At 40.0% G+C, this 27666-nt stretch overlaps 1 protein-coding gene and 1 pseudogene across 16 annotated transcripts in view; both read right to left on the bottom strand.

Annotated features, from left to right (window-relative positions):
• KCNC2 (potassium voltage-gated channel subfamily C member 2) overlaps positions 1 to 27666 on the bottom strand; it is a 213387-nt gene that overhangs the window by 94318 nt on the left and 91403 nt on the right. The gene's annotated exons all lie outside the window — the stretch shown is intronic.
• On the bottom strand, positions 3711 to 4442 carry LOC139005365 (TCF3 fusion partner pseudogene; annotated as a pseudogene).

Genomic DNA, 27666 nt, shown 5'->3' with positions numbered 1-27666 from the left:
TTTAATTTGTATCTCTCTGATAATCAGTGACTTTGAGCATTTTTTCATATGTCTCTTGGCCATCTGTATGCCCACTTTGGTGAAGTGTCTATTTAGGTCCTTTATAAAATGTATTTTAAAAGGGCCTATTTAGAACAGCTAAAGAGAAAATTTTGTGGACTTGAGTAGCATCATTAATAAATAAGAACTGAAAAAAGTAACTTCATACTCATTTAAAAAAACTGGAATATTAAAAAATGAATAAATTAGGAAAGCAAGATGTATATAATACATACAAATACTAAAATAAAAAATGAAATAAAAAGGAATTTAGAAAATGTATGTTAATATTTCATTCTACTTACCTTTATCATCAGTGTGCATTAATTACATTCTATAATTAGCTACCAGAACACATTCCTAATAATAAAAGGTTTTGAGTTTTTAGAAAGATGGTCTTAATTAATTCATCACTGCTACTTTAGCTCATTAAAATGGGCTACAAACTCAAAGGCCTAAAGAGATCAGTTAAGTGACATGAATAAGTGCAGCCAAACAAGTGAGGGCACAGCAGGGAAGGATGTGCGCTGCTGTGAACTGGAACACAGGCTGACCTACAGGGGCTGCCACCTGCTTCAGGCAAACACTGCCACGTGTACAGACCCAGAGTAGCCACCTCTTCCAACTTTTCAAAAGAGCCCATTAATTCATTTTTGTTTTGTTTTGTTTTGCTTTTATATAAAATTATTTGGCAACTAACTGAAATTTTTCAAAGTAAAGTAGGAAATTTATATGAAATATATGAACTGAAACTAGTGGGCCAGATCTACAGCAATTTGGCCCATGGGCCACTTGTTTTCACTCTCTTCTGTATCCTCAAAAATGAATGCTCTGAAGAGAACATACCAGCAGCAAATGGTGATTTAATTTTTAAAGTTCTTTCAAAAAGCTATCAGTGTTGTAGGGAAAATTAGACAATTTTATTATATTCTTGTTGTTTAAAAACTAGATAATCTATAGACAACATAAAGAAAATTATGAAAATTTTGAATAGTCCATACAATTTATACTAGATTATTTATCTTGAAATAATTTTAGAAACCTTTGCTATTAAAATATAAAATGTCTGTTATAATATCTTTTAGGTTAAATTTTCTTTATTTATCACTTTATGTAATTTTAAGAAAAATAAAACTACCAAAAGATTACTAATATCTTAAAGAAAAGTATCCAATATGATCTATACTTATAAAGCATTATTCATAATTCACAAATGAGTTTCTATCAAATATTAAGAAAAAATTTCAAATGAAGTAAAGTTCTCTGAATTAATCTATAAATATAAAAGGCTAATATGCAAAGTGGCCACTCGGGAGTTTGACCAGGAGACCGGGAGTTCAATCACTCGCTATGACGTGCACTGACCACCAGGGGGTGGTGTGGAACATTGCAGGTGACCAGCGGGGGCGGTGGGGTGCTGAGGGAGTGAGGAAAAGAGGCAGGGAGGAGGAGAGGGGGGGAGGTGGGAAGGCGGGGGGAACTGCTCGGTGGCGGCTCACAGTTGGTGAGGGAAGGGGGAGGTGGGAAGGTGGGGAACCTGATTGGCCCTTATGACAACCAGGCCTAGGGATCCTACCCATGCACAAATTTCGTGCACCAGGCCTCTAGTATAAAATAATTCCTTCTTGATAGCAACAATTGCTGAAGATTACATTTAGTTTAATAGGACTTCTAAAAACCTGAAGATATTTTTAAATATAAAATAATTTGTGTGATTTATTTGTTAACCCTTCCTACAATTGCCCTGGCCCTGTTTCAACTGTCTCAAGTGTGGCCACTCCATGTTTATTCAATCTAATCTAAAAATCCTACTGTGTTCTACATTTTTCCCCATTTTATCCTTATGCTTATTTATCTTTGTTCCAGTATTTCCTTTCTTTACTCTTCAGCTGAAAATTCCTACCTATTTTCTCCATTTATTTGTATGATCAGAATGTACCTAAACTGATGAATGCAAGCCTGCCCAGAAGTAGGCATACCACAAGTTTCACAAAATATAACAAGCCATCAAAATACATATAACTGGTATAATTTAGCATAAAGAGACCAACTGTCTAATAAAAATCTTAAAATCATTATTTTTTTGTTAATTGTAACCATACAAAGATAAATACTAATAAAAATTCACTATGCCAACATTGAAAATTTGAAAATGTGGAAGATATCACTAACAAATACCTCAAGTATACAAATATTTAGTATTTTCTTAACAATCAGCCTTGCCTTGATATTCAAGTGATTGGAAATTGAAACTTCAAATAAAATTCTCAAATCTACCAATGTAGTTTAATTAGAAAACCTGAATTCAATTTATTATTTATCTTAAAAGATGAGCAATAAATAACCAAGTGTAGTTCATAAGACACCAAAAGAAGCACATTATATGTCAGAAGACTATGCTTATAATTATACTAGAGGCCCGGTGCATGAAATTCATGCATGATTAGGGTCCCTAGGATCAGGGGCCGGACCGATCAGGGCCCAAAAGCCCCAGTGGGGTTGGGAGAGGAGGTGACAGTCGCCAGGCTGGGTGTGGAAGGAACGGATGCTGGACGCTGATGCCACCATTGGCGCCCTGCCACTGTGCGGTTCCCCACCTCCCTCCCTCCTCCTTCCCTCACCGCCACGCCGCCACCAGGGCCTGCCAGCCAGGGGGATGGATAGGGCCTGCCGTCTGGGGGAAAGGACCTCGGGAGGTTGGCCGACAGCCCCGAGGAGGGAGCCAGCCCTTGGCCCCTCTGGGAAAGGGGCCACGTCTGCTGCCACCCACCACCAGTTCCCCGGCCCAGCCCAGGACCCAGCCCCGATAAGGCGATGGGGGCCTGCTGGCCAGTGGGAGGGACCACAGGAGGTTGGCCAGCCGAGAGGGAGGGACTGTGGGAAGTTAGCTGGCTGTGGAAGTGCACTGGCCACCAGGGGGCAACTCCTGCGTTGAGTGTTTGCCCCCAGGTGGTCAGTGTGTGTCATAGCGACCAGTTGTCTGGTTGTTCGGTCTTAACAGTCACTTAGGCTTTTATATATATACTAGAGGCCCGGTGCACAAAAATTTGTGCACTCGGGTGGGTCCCTCAGCCTGGCCTGTGTCCTCTCGCAATCTGGGGCCCCTTGGGGGCCCCTTCCCCTGGCTGCTGGCACCAGTTTTCCTCCAGTGCCCGGAACCCAGGCCTTTGCTCTTTGCTGGGAGGGGCCCGCGCAGTGGGCGAGGGGCTTAGCTCTTTTAAAAATACTTCTGAATGTTTGGTAAATAACCCTATAGGAATATACTTTTTGGAACATGTTGGTTGTTAAGGGCTGATTTGGGTAATCAACAAAATGTATGTTAAAATCCTAATCCCCAGAACCTCAGAATGTACCTGTATATGGAGATAAGATCTTTAAAGAGGGGATTACATTAAATTGAGGCAGTTCCAGTGGGACCCTTAGCCCATTTCACTGAAGTCCTTATAAGAAGAGGAATGTTGGGGTCCTGCCCAGCAGGTCCAGGGGTTCCCAAAGATGTGGACGGAGTCGGCGAAGAAGGAATGACACAGAGGCAGCGTTCAGGTAATCATCATAGCCAGGTTCTCTTTTTATTGTCCTGTTACATCTATATTTATACTATTTGATCCTATAAGCATGCCTCTATAAGCTTTTTTTTGCCGAGGATAGCATGGGGTCCGTTTATTGGGGGGTCAGTCAAAGGGGGAGCTGGCTAGGGTGGGGTAGGGCAGCAGCTTGTCTGGCCCCCGAGAAACCCAACTTGAGTCCAGAGCCTCAACCGCTTTGAAGCCAAAGTCTTCCTCCACCTTTATCTGCATGGGGGCCAGCTCCAGAGTCAGCGGGACTCCCGCCTGGTGCCCTTCCTGTGGCGCTCGCTGCGCTCGCTGCCTCTTCCACCAGCTGGGCCCCTCGCCAGGGGCCGGGCTGCTGGCTTCTGTGGGCGCTGGCGTCCTCCTGGGCGGGGACAGCCCCTCTTTCTCTGGAGGCTCGTTCTCAGCGTTGCCTGGGGTGGGGGCGTCTGTGCCCTGGCTGCCCTCGTCCTCCAGTAAGATGGTGAACTGGCTGGCCCAGTAGTCATCGCCTTAGGAGTCTAGCACCTTCTTGAAGAACCTCCGCTCCTGCTGGAGTCTCCGTGTTATCCTCTGTACCTGATGGAGCCTGTTCAGGACCCGCTTGTTCACCTGCTTGATCTCCCTGCAGTGCCGACCCAGCGCCTGGTACTTCCTGTGATTGAGTTCCCGTTGGCACCGCTGTTGCTGGCCTCAGGCTGCCTCCTCCTCTTCGTCTCGCTCCTGGAGGATGGAGCTGCCCAGACCCCCAGACATGAACTCCACTTTGTTCTCAAGCTCGCTCTCCAGGATGTGACCTGAGAACTTCTCAAAGCCCACGGCTGCCATGAACCCCTCTCTCTGCTCCAGCTCCATTTCTCCCTGGCTCCCAGTGCAGAACTTCCAACCTTGCAAGCCTCTAGTTTAAAGTGGCTTGCAAAATGACACAGCCCATCCAATTTCACAGCCAGGCACCCAGGCCCCTGCCGCTAAGCCTCCTGGGAGTTGTAGTTCTCTATGTCCGGCTTGTCTCCCTCGCCCCACCCCATCCCAGTCCCAACTGAAAGGCCCTGCTGGCTGGTCTAACCCTGTGGCCAGGCATCTGAGTCACCTCGGGTCTTTATTCCTGTCCTGACACCCGCCATCTGACCACGGAGACTCTCCTCTTGGGAGGCCCCTGGGTCTCCTTCTGGGTCTCCTCAGGCCAGGCACCGGATCGTGTGCCCCAGCGGCGATGCAGCCCTGGCGCCTGAGTCTCCTTCTGGGGCCTGGCTGCATCGCCCCGGGGACCTGATTGTGTGCCCCAGCTGCGACGCAGCCCAGGCCCCTGAGTCTCCTCAGCCCAGGCACCAGATAGCGTGCCCCAGCGGCTTCTGGGTCTCCTGCTGGGGCCTGGCTGCATCGCCGGGATCGCGTGCCCCAGCGGCTTTGCAGCTCCAGCGCCTGGGTCTCCTTCTGGGGCCTGGCTGTGTCGCCCCTGGGGACTGGATCTCGTGCCCAGCTGCAACGCAGCCCCGGCCCCTGGGTCTCCTCAGCCCAGGCACCAGATAGCATTCCCCAGCTGCGACGCAGCCTTGGCCCTGCGCATGGGTCGCCTTCTGGGTCTCCTGCTGGGGCCTGGCTGCATCGCCCAGGGGACCAGATCTCCGTGCCCAGCTGCAACGCAGCCCCGGCCCCTGGGTCTCCTCAGCCCAGGGACCGGATCTCGGGCCTCAGCGGCTACGCAGCCCCGGTGCCTGGGTCGCCCTCTGGATCTCCTACTGGGACCTGGCTGTGTCGCCCGGATCACGTGCCCCAGCAGCGACGCAGCTCCTGAGCCTGGGTCGCCTTCTGGATATCCTGCTGGGGCCTGGCTGCGTTGCCCGGGATGGATGGTGTCCCCAGGCAGCTATGCAGCCGGCCTCTGGCCCCGCCTCTGGGTGTTCTCCCATCACTGGTGATCAGGGATCTGAGAAGCCAGGCGGGGCAGGGAAGAGGCAGATATCCACCTCTTCCCTGCCCCACCCAGCTTCTCCGATTACTGGCCCAGGGCCGGCAAAGGCTGCCAGGTTCTCCTATCACAGAAGCCAGCAAAGGCGGCCTGGCTTCTCCGAACAAAGGCAGCTCGGTTCTCTGGCTCTTGGCTGCCACCTGGGTTGCCGATGCAGTCAGCAGCATGCGGCTTCTTCCCTCCTTCCCCTTTCGCCTCCCAGCATTGCAGCTACATATGCAAATTAACCGCCATCTTTGTTCGTGGTTAACCACCATCTTGGCTGACAGTTAATTTGCATAAGGATATGCTGATTAGCCAATGGGAAGGGTAGCGGTCGTACGCTAATTACCATGTTTCTCTTTTATTAGTGTAGATATAGACTAGAGGCCTAGTGCATGAAAATTTGTACACTCGTGGGGTCCCTCCACCCGGCCTGTGTGATCTTTTTTTTTTTTTTTAAATATATTTTATTGATTTTTTTACAGAGAGGAAGGGAGAAGGATAGAGAGTTAGAAACATCGATGGGAGAGAAACATCAATCAGCTGCCTCCTGCACACTCTCTACTGGGGATGTACCCACAAACAATGTACATGCCCTTGACCAGAATCGAACCTGGGACCCTTCAGTCTGCAGGCCGACACTCTATCCACTGAGCCAAACCAGTTAGGGCTGGCCTGCATGATCTTGCAGTCCGGGACCCCTCTGGGGATGTCCACCTACTGGCTTAGGTCCACTCCCCAGGGGATCAGGCCTAAGCTGGAAGTCAGACATCGCTCTGGCAGCCTGGAAGCCCTCGGGGGATGTCCACCTGCCAGCTTAGGCCCACTCCCCATAGGAAGCCACTGTCAGACATCTTAGCGCTGCCATGGAGGCAGGAGAGGCTCCTGCCACCGCTTCTGCGCTTGCAGTTGTCAGCCCAGCTTATGGCTGAGTGGAGCTCCCACTGTGGAAGCACACTGACCATGAGGGGGCAGATCCTGCATTGAGTGTCCGCCCCCTGGTGGTCAGTGTGCATCATAGGGACCAGCCGTTCTGCCGTTAGAGTCAATATCCTTTTATTATATAGGATACCTAACAACATTTGAACATCTGACATGTTCAGAGTAGACACATGATAATGCCTATCATTTAACAAATTTAAATGTTTAAAATTAATGTGCTGACATTAATAACAATTTTTATAGCTAGATATTTGGACCAATAAGGTGAACACACTCAATTTTCATAGGATCTAAGCATTATCTCTTGAACACTGAATTCCCAACCTTAATTCAAATGTAATCTTTAAGATGTGCAGCCTCTGCTCAACTGAACTTTAAAATCACTATTTCACTGTAATTTTCCAAAGAAAGGAAAAAGAATTTAGTCAGTATAATCTTCCAAAATATTTTTGCATTTAGGGTTTGTATTTATAAAGGAATCACACTATTCTATGCCAGAAATCCTGGACTGATAACTTCCTCACACCACAATCCAACTTCCACATCTCCAGCTCCAAATGGTATACACACCCTCTTCAAATGGAGTTTTGAGTCACTAAGAGTACATGGACTGCCCACTATTTATGAAAAACCTAAATTCAAATACCCATTTTTGTAAATTCAATATAACAGAGAGGTGAGGAGAAAAAAAACACCTCTTATCCACTTATATTTTGATTCTTGAGTTTATCTTGTCCATATCCATCACAGGACATTAGTCCATTCTCTTACCCTGCATCATAAGAATACTGTGCTGATGTTAAGATATGCAACACTTAGACATTTAAAAATCTCCTCTGGAAAAATATTTTTTTTACCAACCAAAATTCAACTTAATTATAACTCATTTATTTGTAACTCTATTTTTCCTTTCCCAAAGTCAGCCCCCAACACACATATTGCTTATGAAAGTTTAATTCCACAGACCATGGTTTAAGATATTTTTTTAGATCAGACAATTTAATTAATCTAATTTACATTTGAACTTCACCCAACTACATTTTTAATTTGAAGCAGAATGTAAAACTTTCAAAATCTGATGAAATAATATATTAAAACTTCAAAATGAGGATTGTTTTGATATTTTGGCTTAGACATTCAAAACCAATTATGGACAGATATACTGTAATTTTAAAAATCACTAAACAAAAAAAAATCCAAAATTAAAATATAAGATTGTGGATGGTGGCCAGCTTTAACCCTTGCCTCTTTTGTATTCTATAGCCAATCGGGCAGTAAGTATGGTAGGATCTTATTCCTAAATATCTTGGAGGCATTATTCACTTATCCAATGGATATAGAAAGTATTTAATAAATGCCAGCACCGACAGACCAACAAAGACAGAGTAAGTGACCAATATTGATTAATCATTGTCCTCTTGAGCCTGTATTCTATAATGAACTGTTTCTATAATTTTTATCAAGAAAAATAAATCAGGGCAAGGAAATGTTAGAGGATAATATTTCAGATATTTCCCAAAGAGGTAAAATTTGATCAAAGCCTAAGGGATGTGAGGAACTGAGCCTTCCTCCAAGTGCAAAGGACCTGGGGTCTTCTCTGTTCCTAGAGTTCTTCTCATCAGACTATTTCCTTGACCTATACCTTGGCTTATATTGTTCTCTCCCTAAAATGCTCACCAACTTTTCTGCTGCCTTTGGAATCCAATCAGTTCTTTGGATGTTTTTGTGACTCTTTCTCCAAAAAAAGTCTAAACAGTACTCAACTCCTTTCATAACTAACTATCCCACTTATTGTGATTTGTACTAAATGTCATTGCACTTGGGATCTAAAAGACAAATGATACTTAAAGGAATTTTAATATGAACCAGGAACTCTGCCATTAGCCTTTACATATTATCTCATTTAATATTCACATTTCTAGGCATTACTATTCAATTTTATAGGTGAGCGAACTGACCTTTTGAGATATGCTGACCACACAGCTAGTGAACAGCAGAGCCAACATATGTACCCAGTTTCATACAACTTCTTATATGTCATTATATTTATTTATTTATGCTCCCATATAAAAAATATTGTTTGTCCATCTCTTGTTTCAAAGATAAGGAGGTAGATGAATTCCAATACCTTTGCCTGGAATTCTGTTCAGCTTCTCTTCTGCATGTCAAGTTCTTTAAGGCTCAGCATTCTACAATGTTTTTCCAAATTAGTTAAGGCCACACTGATATCTCTTCTCTGAATTTCTGGTCCATTTGGAATGGGAATTGCACAGACTGGTACCATTTATTTCTCTACTTGTGTGATTCTTAATCCTTTCTTCTAAACAAAATTATTTAAAAATCTAGCAAGAGGCCCAGATACCCTCCCTAGAAAAACGAATGAATATAATTATCATATTATGCATACCTGAAACTCATCCTTAGACTTCTGGCTTTAAATGCATCTATTTAAACTAACCAAGAAAATTGAAAACAACTACAACTTTTTCCTCTTGAGCTCCCTGCAGTGCCTGGCACAGTGCTGAACAAATACTAAGTAGCAAGCCTGTCAAAAAAAAACAACAACCCTGTGCTCTAGTTGATGTTGGTTTTCAGCATAAACTAATCTAAGTCCATTTTGTTTAATAAATAAACAAACAAACAAATTTAAAAAAATGTTGAAACTATTTTTGCAGAATCCAAAAATCAGAGGATCATAACTTTTAAAAGGAAGCACAACATTGCTCAACCCCAGTGTTTTGAGGTCAATTTTGAGCTGTGGATTTTGAAGCTGACTGCAGAATCTGGATGTACATGAATGTCTGAAGGGAACTGTCAGCACTGCTGGGCTCAGCTGGGACTTCATACTCCATAGCTCAAAGAGAATATCAGAAGAATATGTCCTCCTAGTGATATTGTTGGAATTGCTCATTGTAAGTAATAATAATAATTAAGTGAAAGGAATTAATTGAATTTTGAAAAAGAAGACTATAAAAGCAGCTACTAAAAAAAAAACATTTTTGTGAATACTTCCAATTTTTCCATAATGTAAATTTCTTATTCAGATTCAAATAAAATGAACATTCCAACAGAACTGAAATATGCATATGAATATTCCAACAGAGAAAAATACTGCAAAAGCAAAATAACATTTACAAATAACCAAATAGGAACAGTAGGAATAAAAGAGAAAACACAGTATATTACCGATTTTAGCCTGAAACTTAGCTCACTAAATAACACAAGGATATGTCAAAGTGGAACAAAGGGGCAATGTTGTAGGAAAGGTTGGGCTGCAAGGTGGCACCATTTACAACATTCTCTGTCCTGGCAATCTCAGCCCAGACCCTAGACCCACCTGCCTTAGTAGACCCCTCACCCACATATCTCCAACACATAGTGTGGTTGATACAACTTATTCCCTGTAGCCAACCACCTCCAGAGAAAACAGCCTTGCCTTAATCATCTAACTTTAAAGGTGGCATCTTCCTTGTTCTAGCTATAATTTCCAGCCCAGCACAAGAAAACTTCCCCTTTACGATTGCTCTAAGATTCCATTCACATAGCAACACATTTTTTTCTTCTGTTTTGGGCACAGTTACTCCCTGACTCTCATTATAACTGGTAATTGGACTTTTAAGCATTGTAGTTCCAAAAAAAAAAAAGAAGAAGAAGAAGAAAGAAAGAACTTTCAGATTTAATTACACATTTGTCTCCATACAGTGAGAAGTTTCTGTGTTTAAAGGCTTAATATTTTTGTGCTTTCTGATGCTCTGAGAAGGTTTTGTTTTGAATTAATTTTGCCTGCTTCGTTCAAAATATACAAAGGAGAAAATCTGGGGAAGATACAAGCTGCACCGTCCACAGGCTGGCCCTGTGCTGCTTTGACTACAGCCACCAATAGGACAGCAGGCAGTTTACATCAATTACCCAAAACAACTGTCCCCAAAAAAGGCTGGAATGCTGATTTTCATATGTGATAATTGTTAGGACCAGTGATTCCCAAAGTGGGCGCTAACGCCTCCTGGTGGGCGCTGCAGCGATCCAGGGGGGTGCGTGATGGCCACAGGTGCATTTGTTTTAACTTTTTTTGTATTACCTTTCTATTCTGAGTTCAATAAATAGTTTCATAATTTCAAACTTCAATGTTCCTAATTTACACCTTTCTTTACTATATTTTACAAAAAAGGTAGAAACATTAATACATATATCTTTCTGTTTAATTGCTATTAAAATTTAAACAAAATTAATTTCCAGGGGGCACTGAGTAATATTTTTTCTGGAAAGAGGGCAGTAGGCCAAATAAGTTTGGGAACCACTGAACTAAAGTTTAAATTAATGCAATATATAAATAATGATAGCAAATAATACACTCTCTCATATTATAATGAACTGTGAAAATGAAAATTAAAGTATCCTCCTCATCAGTTTCTTATAAGTATCTGCTTGAGTTAATATTTTAAGTATTTTAAAAAATGCATAAAATAATTTAGGGTAATAAAGCTGGGCACTATATGCCACAAATTGTTCAAATGGCACCTGCAAAGCTGTTCAATGCTGCAATTCTGCATCGTAATCAAAGTGTCAAGTTATTTGTATAAGTACTTACCTACCTCACTGCCCTGTGCTCTCCTGAAAACAAGACTTATTCTTCATCTTTATACCTCAGTCCTACCTGTTACAGTTTGTTAACAAGGCCTTAAAAGGTAAGTGCTAGAAAATATTATTAGCCCCTTCAGACAAACAAAGAAACCAAATCACAGAGTAAGTGACTTAATCAAGAGCTTTTCATTAAATGCTCATTGGCCATTTTCTGAGCACCGTTACTAAATACCTGTGGTGTGCCAGACTCCAGGGTACAGCCCAGGACAACGCATAACCATTGCTATGGGTAGCTAATAGTCCAATGGGGAAAATGGGTGATGACATGTAAGCAAATAAATAACTTCAGCTACGACTGGTGAGCAAAAGGAGAACAATAAGGTAGGGTGTTAGGATCTATCTTGGCTTGGATGGCAGGTGTATATAATATACTTGGGGAAGGCCTCTCCTAGGTGACCTTTGAGTTCCAACCTCAGTGCTGAGAAGATGGCCATGCCAGAATCAGAAGATGGAGCCCCCGGAGCGGGACATCAAGGATCAAGACGTGGAACAAGCTGGCAAAGAGCACAAATAAGCCCATAGTGGCTGGAATGCTACAAGGAAGCAGGAGGTTTTAGAAGGAGTCAGAAGGAAAGGCGGGGTATTTTAAATCCTGGTCAAGAGGATAGATTTTATTCTGGTTACATTGGAAATCCACTAGATGGCTTTAAGCATGGAAGCAGTGGGATTTCATTTAAACTTTACAAAATTTACTCCAGCTAATATGTAGAAAATAAGGGTAGAAAGGTCAGTTAAGGGCCCAGTGCAATAATCCAGGAAAGGGATGATTTGGGGCATTATATCCTTTCTACCACTGTCAGAGAAAGAACATCTAACTGAACAGAACATCATACTGATTGAAAAAGATATCCTGAATTTTATGTTTTTATGACCTATAGGCACAGGAAAAGGGAATTCACTTGCCAGACAATGTGATACCTGCACCTTACTTTTGATCAACCTCACTGTAGGTTACCAGACCTGCTGATAGTCCATCTAAATCATGGAGAAACACAGAAAACACAAAGAACAAAGCAACGCACCAATTACACTGAGCGGTTACCCGGAATGTCTCTGCATCCTATTACATCCTTCCCTTTCAGGCTCTTCCTTTTCACTCAGTGGCCCTGTAAACAGATTGATATTAAATGCGCAACTTGGTAACTGCAGGGCTGGGATCTGAGGCTGCTCACCGCTGATTTCAGGACAACCAAAACCCATGGAGAGACCGCACAGGAGCCGTTCCATACATAACTTCAAATTCTAAATTTTCTTTTGAAAGTGGCTTCGACCAAACCTAATCACAGCTAATAAAAAAAAATATTCTCTAGCTCTAAGGGAGACAGTGAAAAGGAGTTGGTTAAAAGTAATTAAGATTATATACCACTTTACTATGTGTAAAGAACTTTCCCATGCAATGTCTCATAAGATCCTCAAACTAACACTGTGATGTAGGATAATAATCATAATTATACTTATATCCAATATAGAGATAAATAAACACATTCAGGGAAGTTATTGACTTAACCAAGAAAACTCAGCCAGCAACTGGCCAGCTGGGCCAGAACTCGAAACCAGCTCGAAGTCATGCTAGTTCCATCACTCTGCACTGTTGCATTTAGTGAGGGTCTCTAGCCCCCAGAAAGTTGTGTAGTGCCAGGGTCAAGAGCACAGGCTTTGAGATCCCATGTAGCTCCATTCATCTGTGCACCAACTCTGCTACTTCATTGGCAATATCTGTGTAATTGAAAGTTTTCAGTTTCCTTATATGTAAGGGGATAACCAATTCCACTTCAAACATTTTTTCATTGCAGATTAAAACAATATCTAGAAAGAGTTTAGCACAATGTCTTAAGCAACAAGAATAGTTCAATAAATGATAGTTTAAGAAATAGATGAACCTTGTCTTCAGGACACAACTGTGAAAAAAAAAAATCAGGGATGAGGTGACTCAGGCAGTTATTATACTCTGCCTAAAGCTTACAAAGACAATTTCAACCCATTCTCTACACTTCACATAGCTAGTAGAAGGCTCAGGATTTAAGTGTAATAAATACAGAATAAATAAAACAGAAAGTTAAGTCTCTTCTGAACTTCAGCTTAATATTTCTAGTCATCTGTATTTAAAGAGCGTTCAGAGCATCTCACTTCCCATTAATCTCAAACATGCTATCATTTAGTAGTTGCAGAGATTTCAACAGTTGGCAGCAGTGTCTCGCTGATGTCTAGGATTGATTTGCATTGGAGCACAGACCACAGATTCCTGGGCATCCTGGCAATGAACTTGGCAGACACAGCATCTTGCCCTGGCTTCCCACCAGGAGCTGCAACCTCCCCCTGCTGGCCTCCTTCGACCCCATGTACAGCTGAGATTGAGTGTAACAGCCCTTCTTTATGATGACATTCCTTGACACTGGCCAGTTCTTTTCACAACTGGAACTAATCTACTATATGCTATTTCCTAAGTCCTAGGGAATGACATACTTTTGAGATTCTGACAATGAGTGGACTGAGGCTAGAAACGAGGCCAAAGCCATCAAAGGTATGTCCTGACCCTGACACTAAAGTTCTACAATTGATGAAAGACTCTAACAACAAGGAGAATCTCTTACACAGCATTCCTTAGCGCATGGCTATTAATTATCCTGCCAGCAAAGGCCAGTGCTGGTCCTCAGAAAGTGCCTCCTTAAGAGGATATGTGGGAATTACTTGAGAGGGGCTCCATGTATCTTTAGAAGGCTTTGAGATTATGCTCTCGTTTTTCAGCAGCACACAACTTTTCACTTACTTTTAATCATTGCAACATTTTTTCCTTAAACTCTAGCACAGTATAAATCCACAAAAGACTTACTCTATACATTTTTTTTACAAGAAGTAATGCTGCATAGTATCCCCTTCTCTGCAGCTGATAAGAGTTAATATGAACAACTCCTCAACAGCAGGCTTCTGAACAGTCTGTCTTCTGTCTACTCCAGTCCTCTGTGCATACCTCTCCCTGGGCCACATGGTCCACAGTGCTAAGACTGACCTTCACACCTTCTGTTTTTCCATTCCTAGCCCTTATAATATTTCTAGTTCTTAATTCACCTCACCCCTAGTTCTTAATACTACAGCCTTCTATGGCCAGTGCTATTGACTTGGCCATTTGACCTTAAAATACATATCTGAGTTCAATGGATTTCCTAGTCATTTCACCTGCTTTGTTTCCAAATTCTCCTTTTTTCAGACTCACCGAGAAGCCGAGCATTTTCTCTCTCAAGTCAGCTGCTTTAGGACAATTTGCTAGCAAGTCTTCCTCATTCTATGATTAGTTACTGAGCACAGGGCCAGGCATAGCGTGAGACACTAAGGACATGGCAGTGAAAAATGGACTTGATTCCAACCCTCAGGAACGAGCAAATGCTAAGCAAATAATCACACATCTAAGTAGAAAGTGAAAGTTGCAATATGTGCCTGGAAAATATGTAGGGAGTAGGAGGGAGTCTGGGAAGGTCCCTGAAGAAGTGATTGCCTTTGTCATAGGCCCGTAATCACTCTTCTTTGTTTAATTGTGCTTTTGATTAGCAATTGCAATCAGATGTTGTATTAGTTTGGCTAATATTCAGCATGTGGCTCAGATACTCTGCAGCTGTGCCTGGAGAGCTGGGTCCTGTTTCTCTCAGAATGAACACATTTTACAAGTTAAAATAAGAGCTACTCATTTTTTCAGCTCAGTTTTAATGTCAGAATAAAATATTCCATTCCGTTTCTGATGTTCGCTGTGATCCTTATCTAGCTCCACTTTATGGAGGAGAAAAGTGAGGTCCTTTGTGCTTACGTGACCTCCTCTAAAGGCCTCTGCAAGCTCGTGATGGAGAAAAGGTCAGAACACGGAGCTCTGGGTTATTAGCTGCTTGAACACTGACTCAGTGTTCAGAGTGAGTAACTAGAATCTCACATGGAGGCTGCTAATGACAGTGCTCAAGGTGACACCTGCAGTGACCCAGCCGAAGTGCCTACAATGACAGCTGGCGCACTGAAAGAGCAAGACCATTTGGAGAAATCAAAAGCCATGTTCCACCACCACCAACGCAAGCACATTAGTCTTCTTGCCAGAAAGACGAAGCCATCTCTGCCTCCGATAGACTCATGGACAATAGAGCTCATTTGTTAGTGTGAAGGGAGAGGGGAAGTGGGGACTGCTTTACACAGTCATGAACAGGGGCACCCTCCAAAACTTGTCATCCAAATCTTGCAACAATCCTAAAGGGAAGCATAGGATCTCATTTTACAGATGCAGGAGTTGAGTCCCAGGGCCATTTACACAATGGAAAGAGACAGACTTCATCATAGAACCAAACTTCCCATTATGCCCCCTGACCCCAAAGTTGGGGGGAGGGGGACAGCGTATGAATTAAAAGTTAAGTTTGTTCTAACATATGTAATATTTTCCATTAAACATTCTTCAATTAATATATTTGATTTATCAACAGAATTTTTATTAAGAAGTCAGAAAATCAGGGAAAGTAGTTCAAAGGTAAAGGCTCCGAAGTCAACATACATGGGTTTTATCCTAACTGCTGTTCACTCACTTTAGTATCTCCCTGACCTTTTATCACCAGTAAAATTGGGTCAATACCTTAATAATTTTTCAGATATTATATTGAATAATGCAGGCTTATTGCTTAACTCAATTTCTAGCACACAATCAGGAAATGGAAGCTATATTTTTTAGTCTATATTCACATGAATGAAATTGTTTCTTGAAACTGTGTAAGTGACTTTGAAAAACCTAGCGGAATAAATACACACAACACATTTTTTCATAAAAGCTGAGTTTTACAGTACATATCTTAAGGATCTGTAAACTTTATATTCCTTGGCTTAAATCTCAACCTTCTAGAAAACCTAGCTGATACATCCTTGAAGCAAAACATAAGAAAAGCCATAAAACAAAAGAACCACAGAATTCAGAATCCAAAGATGAAGGTTCAAATTCCAATTCTTCCCATCTGTAGTTGTGTGATATTAAACATTCATTTAACCCTTATAAACCAATCAGTAGTCCTATATTTAAGACAAGAAAAATAGGACTCACCTGCTCCACATGGCTTCACTATCAAAGTACACATGTAAAAAGATGAAAATTTAGTAAGTAAAACAGAAAAATTCAAGGGTAGAAGTTTCTTATTTGACCTGTTAGGGCAAATAAGCACTACTATAATTAAAAGGAATCAAAGTTAAAGAAATCAAGGCAAATCAGCAAGTACAAACTTTTTTTTTCATCTATGGGATATTCATTATCTTCTAACATTTTCTAAGGTTGTATAATGAATATCAGAAAGCTGAAAAAATATCAAGTAGTGTTGTAGGTCATAGTATTCCTAAAGTAAATTTATTCTTTGAAACTCAGATTGTTTAAATCAGAGAATATTTTAATTCAAGTCTCAAGCCAATCTACCTTGATAATTTATAAAGATATTTTATCAAGTACTATATTTTTAAATTGAATGGTAATGAATTCTAGATGAAATAAAACCCCTATCTAATGAAATCAAACAATTGCTTTTAAATGAAATATATTCCTTTAAAAGTAAGTACAGCCCTGGCCAGGTAACTCAGTTGGTTAACGAATCATCCCAATATCCCAAAGTTGTGGGTTTGATCCCCAGTCAGGACACACACAAGAGTCAAAAATGAATGCATAAACAAGTAGAACAAGTCTCTCTCTCTCTCTCTCTCTCTCTCTCAAAATCAATAAGTTACGATTAAATTAAATTTTTAAAATTTTGTAGAAAAAATAAAGATTGGTATATAAACCCTACTCATTTTAAAGAATGAATGTTTCTGTAAGATCATTATATGAACTTAAGGTGCTATGCTAGGACAAAAATAAAAGCAGTTTTATGAAATTTCAGCTTCAAATTTGGGTATAGAAGAGACACACAATAGGTTTTTTAAGGCAATTTCTACTGTATAGATTAAGCCTAAACACTAAGCTTACTTTACTTTACTTAGAATCAGTGATATGTAAATCTAAGCAGAGTACAACTTGAAACCAATTCTATTTCTAATAGTACAAAAATATATACAATGCAATGCTTCTCTTCTAATTGTTTTAAAAGCACATTTAAGAAGAAGAGCAAAACGAAGAACTTGGTATCCACCCATCATCCTAAGCAAATACCTTTCCCAAATGCCTTTTTAGGGCTGAGGTGTAAGTCTTACTTCTGCCTGAGGTTCCCTTTCCTAATCATTCATTCTGCAAAGGAAACCACTGTAACAGCATCGCATACTCCATTTCACATGGGAATCTACCAACTGTATCTGACATGCTTTAAGGTCTGGATTCTAGACCAGTGATTTTCAACCTCTTTCATCTCATTGCACACATAGACTAATTACTAAAATTCTGTGGCACATCAAAAAAATATATTTTTGGCCGATATGACCCAAAAAATAGGTATAATTTTGATTCGTTCACACCAGATAGCTATTGTTTTGTTGGCTGTCATTTTTTTCACTTGGTACTCTAAAGGAAAAGAGGTCAGTGCCTCTAAGAAGTCATGTATTGCATGTTTTAAAAATTCTTACAGTGCCCGGACTGGTGTGGCTCAGTTGGTTGAGGGCCGTCCATACACCAAAAGGTCATGGGTTTGATTCCCAGTCAGGGCACATGCCCTGGTGGCAGGCCTGATCCCCAGTAGGGGGTGTGGTGCACAAAACAGTCCCTGGATGATGTTTCTTTCTCTCTCTCTCTCCACCTCTCCCTTCCTCTCTCTCTCTCTCTCTCTAAAAAAAAAATCAATAAAAACATACAAAAATAAAATTTAAAAAAATTCTTGGAAATTCTAGACCAATGGGTCCAGAGTTGAAAGGTACCAGGTTCCCTGACCTGATGTCACCCCAATATAATCTGAATATAATTCTGGTTCTGGGTTATGCACCACTCCACCTTTGATTCCCCTTAAATCCTTTCCCACCATGGTGCAACCCCAAGGACCTGATTCTCTTAGGGACCCAGGAATCAGTGAGTATCTCTCTGGATCACAACGGAAACACAAAAAACTTCATAATCAGCCAGACCTTGGCACATTGGTGACAGAGGAAGCTCCAAAGGTTGTCAAAAACCAAAATTGAACACCACTTTTGTAACACAATGAAGCCATCCTTCAATAAACACTACATTTTCTGAAGCCTTATATATTCTCCATTCATCTAGTCAAGGGAATACAATTTCACCTAAGATTGCTAAAGGTCGATAATAGAAAATTCCATAAAAGAGCCCAAATCTTTCAAATATTGCTGCATAAAATTTTATTACCTTCTGTACACAGGGTCTGGTTTTGTATCAACTTAAATCATCCCTATTTCTCCAAATCAATTTTCCATGGCATACAATTCCAGAGAGAAAAACAATCTGGCCTCTACTGATCAATTTTTATGCTTAAAAAAACATAGATATGATTATTCCCACTTTACAAAACATATCTAGGTTATTTATATGCCTTAAAATACCTTTACAGCACATTTTTTAAGTTAAAAGGCTGCAGGTTTACATGATTATAATGTTCAGCTCTATGATTTACTACCAATAAGGAAACCAGGTGTTTTTCTACCTTCACTGAGGACAGAACAAGAGTTTAGATTGCAATGAGAGGGATTTTATGAGATGTGAATATGAATTGTTGGTAGAGGAGGGAGATACTTTAACATGTTATTGAGGATTAATTGTCTAAAATGGTTTAAATATTTAATCATACACAGAGCCAAAAAAAAAAAAAAAAGCTCTGGGGACCCCTTGCAGACCTCTGATTCTGTAGAAATTGGCCATGATACAGAAAAATCTTTGAAGATAAAGATGTTTCCTGTGTCAAAGGAGGATTAAAGATTTAGAATTAAGATGTAGAATTTGCATATATTGTGATTAAATCTGTTTCTCACCAGGCTCATAAAACTTTTAAAATTAAAAACAATTTGCTTTTTCAAATGTTCTTCAAAAAAGTTTATAATCCTCTCACTAAAATTTACCATCTTGTTGAAAATAATATTTTTCTTACTATTCCTACTGAGACAACCTTAATCAAAATGCACCAAAAGTTCATAGCGAAAACAATAAGTAAGCTGGCAAAGAGCATCGAAAGGGTTCGTTCGATTGGGGCATCTGCTGCCATGGTGGGGAATAACTCTGCCAGTTGGCATTCTCTGGTGGTTACCATTCTCCTGAGCAATTTGTTCACAGTGTGAGTGATAAATGGATTAACCAAGCATACAAAAATGCACATCTAAATGGAGGATCTTGGAAAATATTCTCTAAGTCTTAGATTTGAGCCCAAATCAGAACAACCTACCTTAGCCAACCAACCAAGAGTTCAGGTCAACATGATGATATGGTTATTCTTCTTAACAGAAAACTTTCCAATATGCTTACAATTAAAACTAATCAACTGCTGGAATCTCAGAGGGAAAGGAGGGGAGTGATTAACCAAAGAATTTATATGCATATATGCATGGACACAGACACTAGTGCATGGTAAAGGCCTGGGGTGGGACAGGGTGCAGGGGGTCAATATAGGAGGAACGGGAGACATCTGTAATACTTTCAATATCAAAAATAAATTTTTTAAAATAAAATAAAAGTAATCAACTGAGCAAAAAATCCTAACCAAGAGAATAGAGAAGCAGGTGGGTTTCTTAACTGCACTATTTGCATATGCTTAGGGAATGGTGGAATCTTTCATGTTAGGATCTTTGTACTTCAGAAGGCAATCATTCTGAGCATGAGCCATGGCTCTGACTTCTGCTTTAATATTACCTTTTATAATGTATTTAGCCAAGATTATTACAATGTGTAGGGTCAGTCATGGGAATAAATGTGAAATAGGTAAGTTTTATTGCTATTTTATGTGCCAAACATGTTTTCTGTTCTTCTATTATCCTTTTACATGCACTACCATCAAACCCACACATACTCAGGCTTCTGACAAGGACCTTCAGACTAAATTCGTCTCTTTTTCTTATTCCTCAACAAAATTCTCAGCTCTCCTTTTCCTGGACTCATCAATTGTGAAATCAAGTGTTAAAATATGTATTTCCACTTTAACCTCGAATGTATAAAGTATACATATATAAGCATATATGTATAACATTTTGCTCTTTATAATAACTCCGTAGCATGAATATCATTTTCTTCCTAAGTGATAAGGGAACTAAGGCTGAGTTGGACATCAGGTGACGTATGCAGCCAAGAGTAAAAGGCAAGTCCCTCTTTCCCAATCTCATGACCTTGTTACACAAAATAGTAAAAAGACTCATCTGTATGGCCTAGCCCAGTGCTACATGAACTAGTTTTAAATGATACTAGTTGCATTGAAGGGGGTAAAACTAATAGTGAGTTGATGTAGTACTACTTCATTTATAATATATGCATTTCAAAAGAGAAAACTTGATAAATTAAGTCTTTAAAAGAAAATAAATTTCCAATGTTGAAATATTAAACATTCATTTATACATTCACTACACAGACTCTTACTGAACAGCTACCATGTGCCAAGCACTCTATAAGGTGCTAAGAATATAACATGATTAAGGCATTTTTACATGTCTAATGCAGCAACTAAACACCATTAGTTACAGTGGAGTGATAAATAATATGAGAGATTTACACTGGAAGATAGAAAGACAGAGGAGTTTGGGGGAAACATCTGTGAAAGCTCTACGTGTACTGTGACAAGTGAACTGAGTTTTGTAGAATGAGGAAGTTGGTTATGAGAGAGGACGGATGTTCCAGACACTTAGGACTATATGAAGAAGACACAGGTGTGAAACAGCCTGAGACAAGGAAGGAACCATGAATCATTAAGAATGGCTCTGGCCCGGCTGGTGTGGCTCAATGGTTGAGTGTCGACCCATGAACCTGGAGAAAGCTGGTTGATCATGCCCAGGTTGCGAGATCAATTCTCAGTGGAGGGCCTACAGGAGGCAGTTGATCAGTGATGTTTCTCTCTCATTGATGTTTCTCGCTCTCTATCCTTCTCCCTTCCTCTCTCCCTAAAAATCAATAAAAACATATTTAAAAAGAAGAAAAAAAAAAGAATGATTCTGAACAACATGCAAGGCACAAAGAAGAAGCTGAAAATGAAGTGTCATGGGCTAAACTTAGGATTCTGAACTTTATCTTGAATCCTAAGGGGAGCCATCAAAAGATTATAAGGATAACACTTTTGTTAAAAAACTAAGAAGAATTCGACACACATTTGGGGCAGGAAGGATTTCCCAATATTTTTAAACAACATGATAGAAAGCCAATGCTTCCAAATGACCCTGACATATTTAAAAACAAAACAAAACAAAAAACCCTTGGATATAACAATCAAACATTTCAAAAAATGTCCTATCATGCCTACTAAAACAACACTGCATTAAACATTGCCTATTCTAGTTTTATGTACTGTGTATCATTAAGGAATTTTGCTTTCTAGTTTGTCTGAGTTAATGTTTTGGTTCAAAGATTTATGAATGAGAACTCACTGTGGAAATTATAGAAGACAGGTAGTAACAATCTGTGTTCTGGCAAAAGCCATGTTTTAACAAAGTGAGAATTAGTGGCTACATGACAGCACTAGTTTGAAATGTAGCTCAAATTAAATTCAAGCAATACTGGAAATTAAAGGATCTCTCACTTGGCTTTCATAGAGAAAGGTCAGTTCTCCAACTGTTGGCAAGGCGAGAAAAAGGAGCTTGATATTTAAGGAAAATTGCCTATGGCTTTATGAAACAATGGAACACACTGGCAGTCTCAGTGGTCTGTTTTATTTAATCCTAGTGAGGGTTTGAAAGTAATAATTGAACATGTCAATTGGAAAATATAAAGAAAAAGGATGGGAAAGAAACTAGTCCTTTATTGGGTAATCAAGACATGTAGGCTCTCATTCCCGAACTGGAAAGTTTCAAAAGGATGATGAGGCAAATAAACACATTATCTTTAGGAATTAAAATAATAAAGACTAGAAATGACAGAGAAGTAAAAAGGGGGCAGCAAACAGTATTTCTCTAAAAGGAGGAGGCAAGTGAAAAAGATATAATTTACCATTTCTTAAAAAGATGCAGATGTGAGCATGTTTGGAAAACAAATGTAGTGAGAAGAAGGTTGATTCCATGAAAAGACATTACAAGGGAATATTTCCATCTCACAACTCAATGTACCTTTTCAAATAAGTTATCAATTATGAAGTTACTAATGGAATTCTCTCAATTTTAAGTCAAATATTAAAGATTTTTTCATGGTTTTTACCTGTAGAAAAACAGACTATAACCATCTAAAAAAATGGATATGACTTCATTTGAAACTAAGAAAGAAACATATCAAGCCAAAAACCACTAATAAAGGTCATAATGATGAACATACTTTAACATTAAAGTGGCATAACAATAAAAATATATAGTAATATAATTGAATGTTCCAGCTTCAAACAGAATTCCATGGAAAATTCTTATTATAGACTGCCTTATGCAATCTGTTTTCTATCACTCTCTCTCCTAATTAATCTTCTTTTCTTATTATATTTTTAACTTGAAAATATTTACAATCCATATTTTTAAATAAAGGAAAATCTGCCATATAATAATCACAAAATTAACCAATGAAGAAGAATAACTCAAATTATGTTTAATTCTCTATGGCCCACAATAGAAATCTATTCTCTCTAATATATTCATTTAGAAGTATAAATATAAGTATAAATATATTCAACATAGAAAGATATGCATGTAAATATCTAAATAAGATTTATTTATGTAGAAAATGTTCAATGACCAAAGCAGTTGTATGATTGAAAGGTATAAATAAATTCTCAAACCAACGTCATACCAGCTGTGCATTAGAGCATTCCAAGGTAGAGCTCAAAGGTTAAATTAGTGTATGTGGGCCTCTCAAAGTCCTCACAATTCTATGATTCCAATACCTAACTTATAAAATGAATTGAGTCAACAAACTCAACCATTAGATATTGTTTATGACAACTAAATACTTAGAAAGTGAAAGTCACTTACAATTTTAAGGATAAGCACCTACTCTCCCCATTTAGAGACTCAAAGAAAAACTTGCTTTGCTACCAAAGAGTCGTTCAGCCTTGGCCAATGTAGTTCAGTGGTTGAGTGTAGGCCCACTTATCAAAGGGTTTCAGGTTTGATTCCCGATCGAGGGCACATAACTGGGCTGCAGGTTTGATCCCCAGCCCTGGTTAGGGGCTCGGGGAGGCAACCAATCTCTCTCTCTCTCTCTCGCATGCCCCCACTCTTCCTCCCTTCATTCTCTCTAAAAAATCAATGGAAAAAATATCCTAAGGTGAGGATTAACAAAGATAAAAAAAGTAGTTCATATTTTCACATCAGGAATTTTAGGCTTTTATATTTATGCATATCCAATGCCAATCTCCTTTTTTCATAAGAAGAAAAGAAAATCATATCTAGGATTTCGTCCTTCAAATCCTTCAAGAGGAAAAAAAATAGATATTCAAGCCTCAAGAGGGTTTCCTGTGCCTGATATTATTCAAATAGATGGTTAAGCTTTAAACTAATTTATTTTATATAGGAGGCATAGAATCAGATTACACGATTGGCGAGTCCATTACTTATTGATCCATGCTTTATTTATTTCCTTGTTTTCTCTAGAGAAGATGCAATTAACCTCTCACCTGTTAATCAGCTGCGTGGCTTCATGCTTCTGAGCATTTCAATTGATATTGATTCACGACATTAAGGTCAGATTGCCACCAAATATGGAAATCTTCTTCGCTTTCACAAGCCAGGTAAGAGAAGCAGTTGGAAGAGCCATGAAGTGTGGATCAATAGGTGTGGTGAAGGCCGGGGGCAAGGGTGGACTAGAAGGGATCAATGAGGGGTAAGGGGGCATATGTAATACTTTCAACCAAAAACATTTTAAAACAAAACAAAACAAACAAACAAAAAGAATTGACAGGATTTTCAAGGGTGGAATGGTGGCAGGAAAATGATGGGATCAAGGTCTAAAGAAGTAAAAATTTGGCTGTTTATCAAATGGTTTGTAGATTGAAGGTTGTAAGAAAAAGAATTTTATTATCTAAACTAGAGGCCTCAGTGCAAGAAACTTGTAAACTGGTGGGCGGCCTGGCCCTCGGGGATCAGCCCGCTGTGGGAGCGCTGCTCATCCAGGTCAGCCCAGCGGCTGTGGACCCGCCCTCTGAGCGGCTGCTCCCTGGTCCAGCATCTTCCTCAGAGCAGAGCACTCGCCTCTCCAGGGGACCCAGTCGGGGCGGGCCCAGGGACAATAGCACTGAGAGGCAGCAGAGTAGACCTCAGTCCCGAGGTGGCCATGAACCCACCTCCCAGCCTCTGGGGTAGCTCTGTGAGCCCAGCGGCAGTGCTGCACGGCCTGTGGACATCCAGAGGAGGAGGCAGGGAGCCAGGAGAAGGAGCCTGGGATGAGGATTCAAAGATCGCAGCCCGGGTTCCTGCCCATCGCCGGGGTTCGCAGCAGGAGCAGCCACTGTCAGCCAAGTGGTGCTCCCACTGTGATAGCACACTGACCACCAGGGGGCAGCTCCTGCATTGAGCGTCTGCCCCCTGTTGGTCAGTGTGCATTATAGCGACTGGTCGACTGGTTGTTCTGGTCATTCTGCCATTTGGTTGCTGGGCTTTTATTATATAAGATGATTTCTCACTATTTGTCTAAGTTGTTTTTCTTTCTTTTTGTTTTTATAGACCATTTTAATGAAGTTCACTTGTGTCAGTGTATAATTTAATAATTTTTAGTATATTTATAGAGTGCAATTATCAACACAAAGTAATCTTAAAATACTTTGAAAGTTGTCTTTGAATATTTTATATTAATGTGGTTTAAAATGGAATAAACATTTTTAAGGAAAATAATTTCTCTATAACATTAATTTATTTCTAAGTATATAAGTAGCATTGGGATATAGGTCCAGACTAAATTAATAGCAAGTTTTCTGCTTTTTAAGGAAATCAGTAAAATGAGTAGTTTGTATTTAAAGTATTTCAATATCAACCATGATAGATAATACAGGTGGTGTTATCAAAATTATCATCCCACCATTCTTTTGTATAAATTAGACTGACATAAACTCTAAAATTGTTTTTCTTTAGATTTTAAGACTAGGGGTAAAAGTCAACCAATGAAAAAAATTTTTTAAGGCTCATACTGCGGTTGCCAAGGTGCCAACTTGAAATCCTCATCAGCTAGTTATACTCGTGCTCTGGCGACCATGGTTATATGCTTCACCCCTAACTCCTGCCAAACGACTGTTGTAACAAATGACCCCGAGGCCGAACATGGGTCTTAAGGGAAATGGACAAATGGTGGCAGAAGAGCACAAACAACACATTGACACCACTGGCTGAAAAGTCCTCAAGCACATAATCCTGCCAAGGAGGCAGGGTACTAACACTATGAAGCAGTCTCTGATCCTCCCACAGCTCTGCCACGGTTGCCAGTGAGCCTGGGTAATAAGTCAGGACAAATATCCAGTGATATTTTTCATGGGTAAATTGGCTATATTGAACTTGATGTTCCCTACTGCTCAGTTTACCAAATGCTAAGTATTAAATGGCAGCGAGCATTGTACTTTCATCGGTGTTTGTAATTTTTCTCTTGCTTACATTCTAATTTCCTTAAGTTCAAGACTAAGTCCTGACTCTAGCCAGAGGTTTCTTTCCAGTGCATATACCACAGTGCCTGACCCACAAGAATTGCTCCAAATATATACCTTGAAATAGAAGGAACTCAGAAGAGAAAGCAGAAGAAGGACTGGCGGAAGAAATAAAATGATTTCCTAAAATCTGTACCATGATTTGTAAATCATACAGAAAAATGGTTTGGGAAATAGAAGCCTAGAATAGCCTGACAAATTTCAGAGGGAAGGTGGGGGAGAGGGACGTGGGGAGAGATTAACCAGGGAACCTATATACATATATGCATAGCCCTTGAACACAGACAATACTATAGTGAAGACTTGGGAGGGGTGGGGGCAGGGTGGAGGGGGTCAATGGGAAAAAAAACAAAAACACAAAGGGGACATCTGTAATACTGTCAACAAGATGAATTGAAAAAAGAAAAAAAGCCCATATGGGAAGTGTTTGCTAGAGACAAAATAATCTGAAAGGTCATGACAATCAGCATACTAACAAGATGTTTATAGGATGGTATTATGCCTAAGAGCTTGCTGTACTTTAATGTATTTTAAAAGACTGAGAAATTAATGGTGGAGTAATTTGATCATGTATTTACTCGATAGGGTAAATATCTAATCTAACGACATATGCAGAAATAAATCTCATACATAGTTTCCTAAAATCATTAAGTCTTTATAACACTATTTAAATTCTGTGTAGTATCCGTGATATGCCAGTAGCCTTAATTTGTAAAAGTATGGAAACTGTCCTAATCAGTCCTGAAGTGCTATCCCAAAACAGATTTGACACAACACTCTAAAATATGTAATGTATAGAAACATATAGATATATTTAATTAAACATGCACATATAAAAATGTGCAAGGCAAGTAGAAATCTAATTGCTTATAACACATTTTCAGTCTTAGTAGACCTTCTTTTTTTTTTAATATATTTTATTGATTTTTTACAGAGAGGAAGGGAGAGAGATAGAGAGTTAGAAACATCGATGAGAGAGAAACATCAATCAGCTGCCTCCTGCACACTCCCTATTGGAGATGTGCCCGCAACCAAGGTACATGCCCTTGACCGGAATCGAACCTGGGACCCTTGAGTCCGCAGGCCGACGCTCTATCCACTGAGCCAAACCGGTTCTGGCAGTAGACCTTCTTTATGAAGGTGTGCAGTCACAAATATGTATGTCTTTCAAGTCTTTAGCCTCAGTTAGGTCTATCTCCTCTATCTTCCTAATACTCTTAATTTTAACACTCATTAGAATATGAGTGCAAAGGTATGAACTGCCTTGAAGTTGGCAACAGCAGAAAGTGGTTATCATCCCTGGGCCTCAAAGGGACAGTACTGGGGACCTGCAGCTTTAGGGGAGAAGTATTTGGTCAAGGAATGCAGCTATTGCCAGTTTAAGGCACAGCAGGGAGGGAGATGGAGGAATAAATATAGAAAATTCTGGTCTTCACCTTCTGGTTTCCTGCCAGTTCCTCCAACTGACTGATCCTATTGGGACACAGAGCAAGAAATGTAGCCTAGTGAAAGGTCTCTAGAGCACAAAGGGGAGAAAGGCAAAGGATCTAGAGAAGCAAATGAAAAATAGCCTACATCATGATTCCTATTGCCCAACACAACTCATTCCTTTCAACAGAAAAAAAAAAAAAAAAAAAAAGGTAGGGTGAGCAAAAATATTGAGAAGAATTCAAAATGTGGCAGTAGAAGTCTCTCCTGTTCTCCAAAGGCTGAGCCAAGTGGCTCAGTAATTCCATTGATGTGACCTGAGCCAAGTCAGCCCTCTCCCAAAAGTGGTAAAAGGGAGCCATTCCCCATTTAAGTAAAAAGCATTCAGATTTTTACCATTAAGTATGAGGATATTCGCTGTAGGGTTTTCTTATGTACACTTCAACTGATT

The sequence above is a fragment of the Myotis yumanensis genome, unplaced genomic scaffold (assembly GCF_028538775.1).
Source record: "Myotis yumanensis isolate MYYU_CA2020_CCGP unplaced genomic scaffold, mMyoYum1.0.hap1 SCAF_3, whole genome shotgun sequence".
NCBI classification, from domain to species: Eukaryota; Metazoa; Chordata; class Mammalia; order Chiroptera; family Vespertilionidae; genus Myotis; species Myotis yumanensis.
This window is presented reverse-complemented; position numbering and strand designations above follow the sequence as displayed.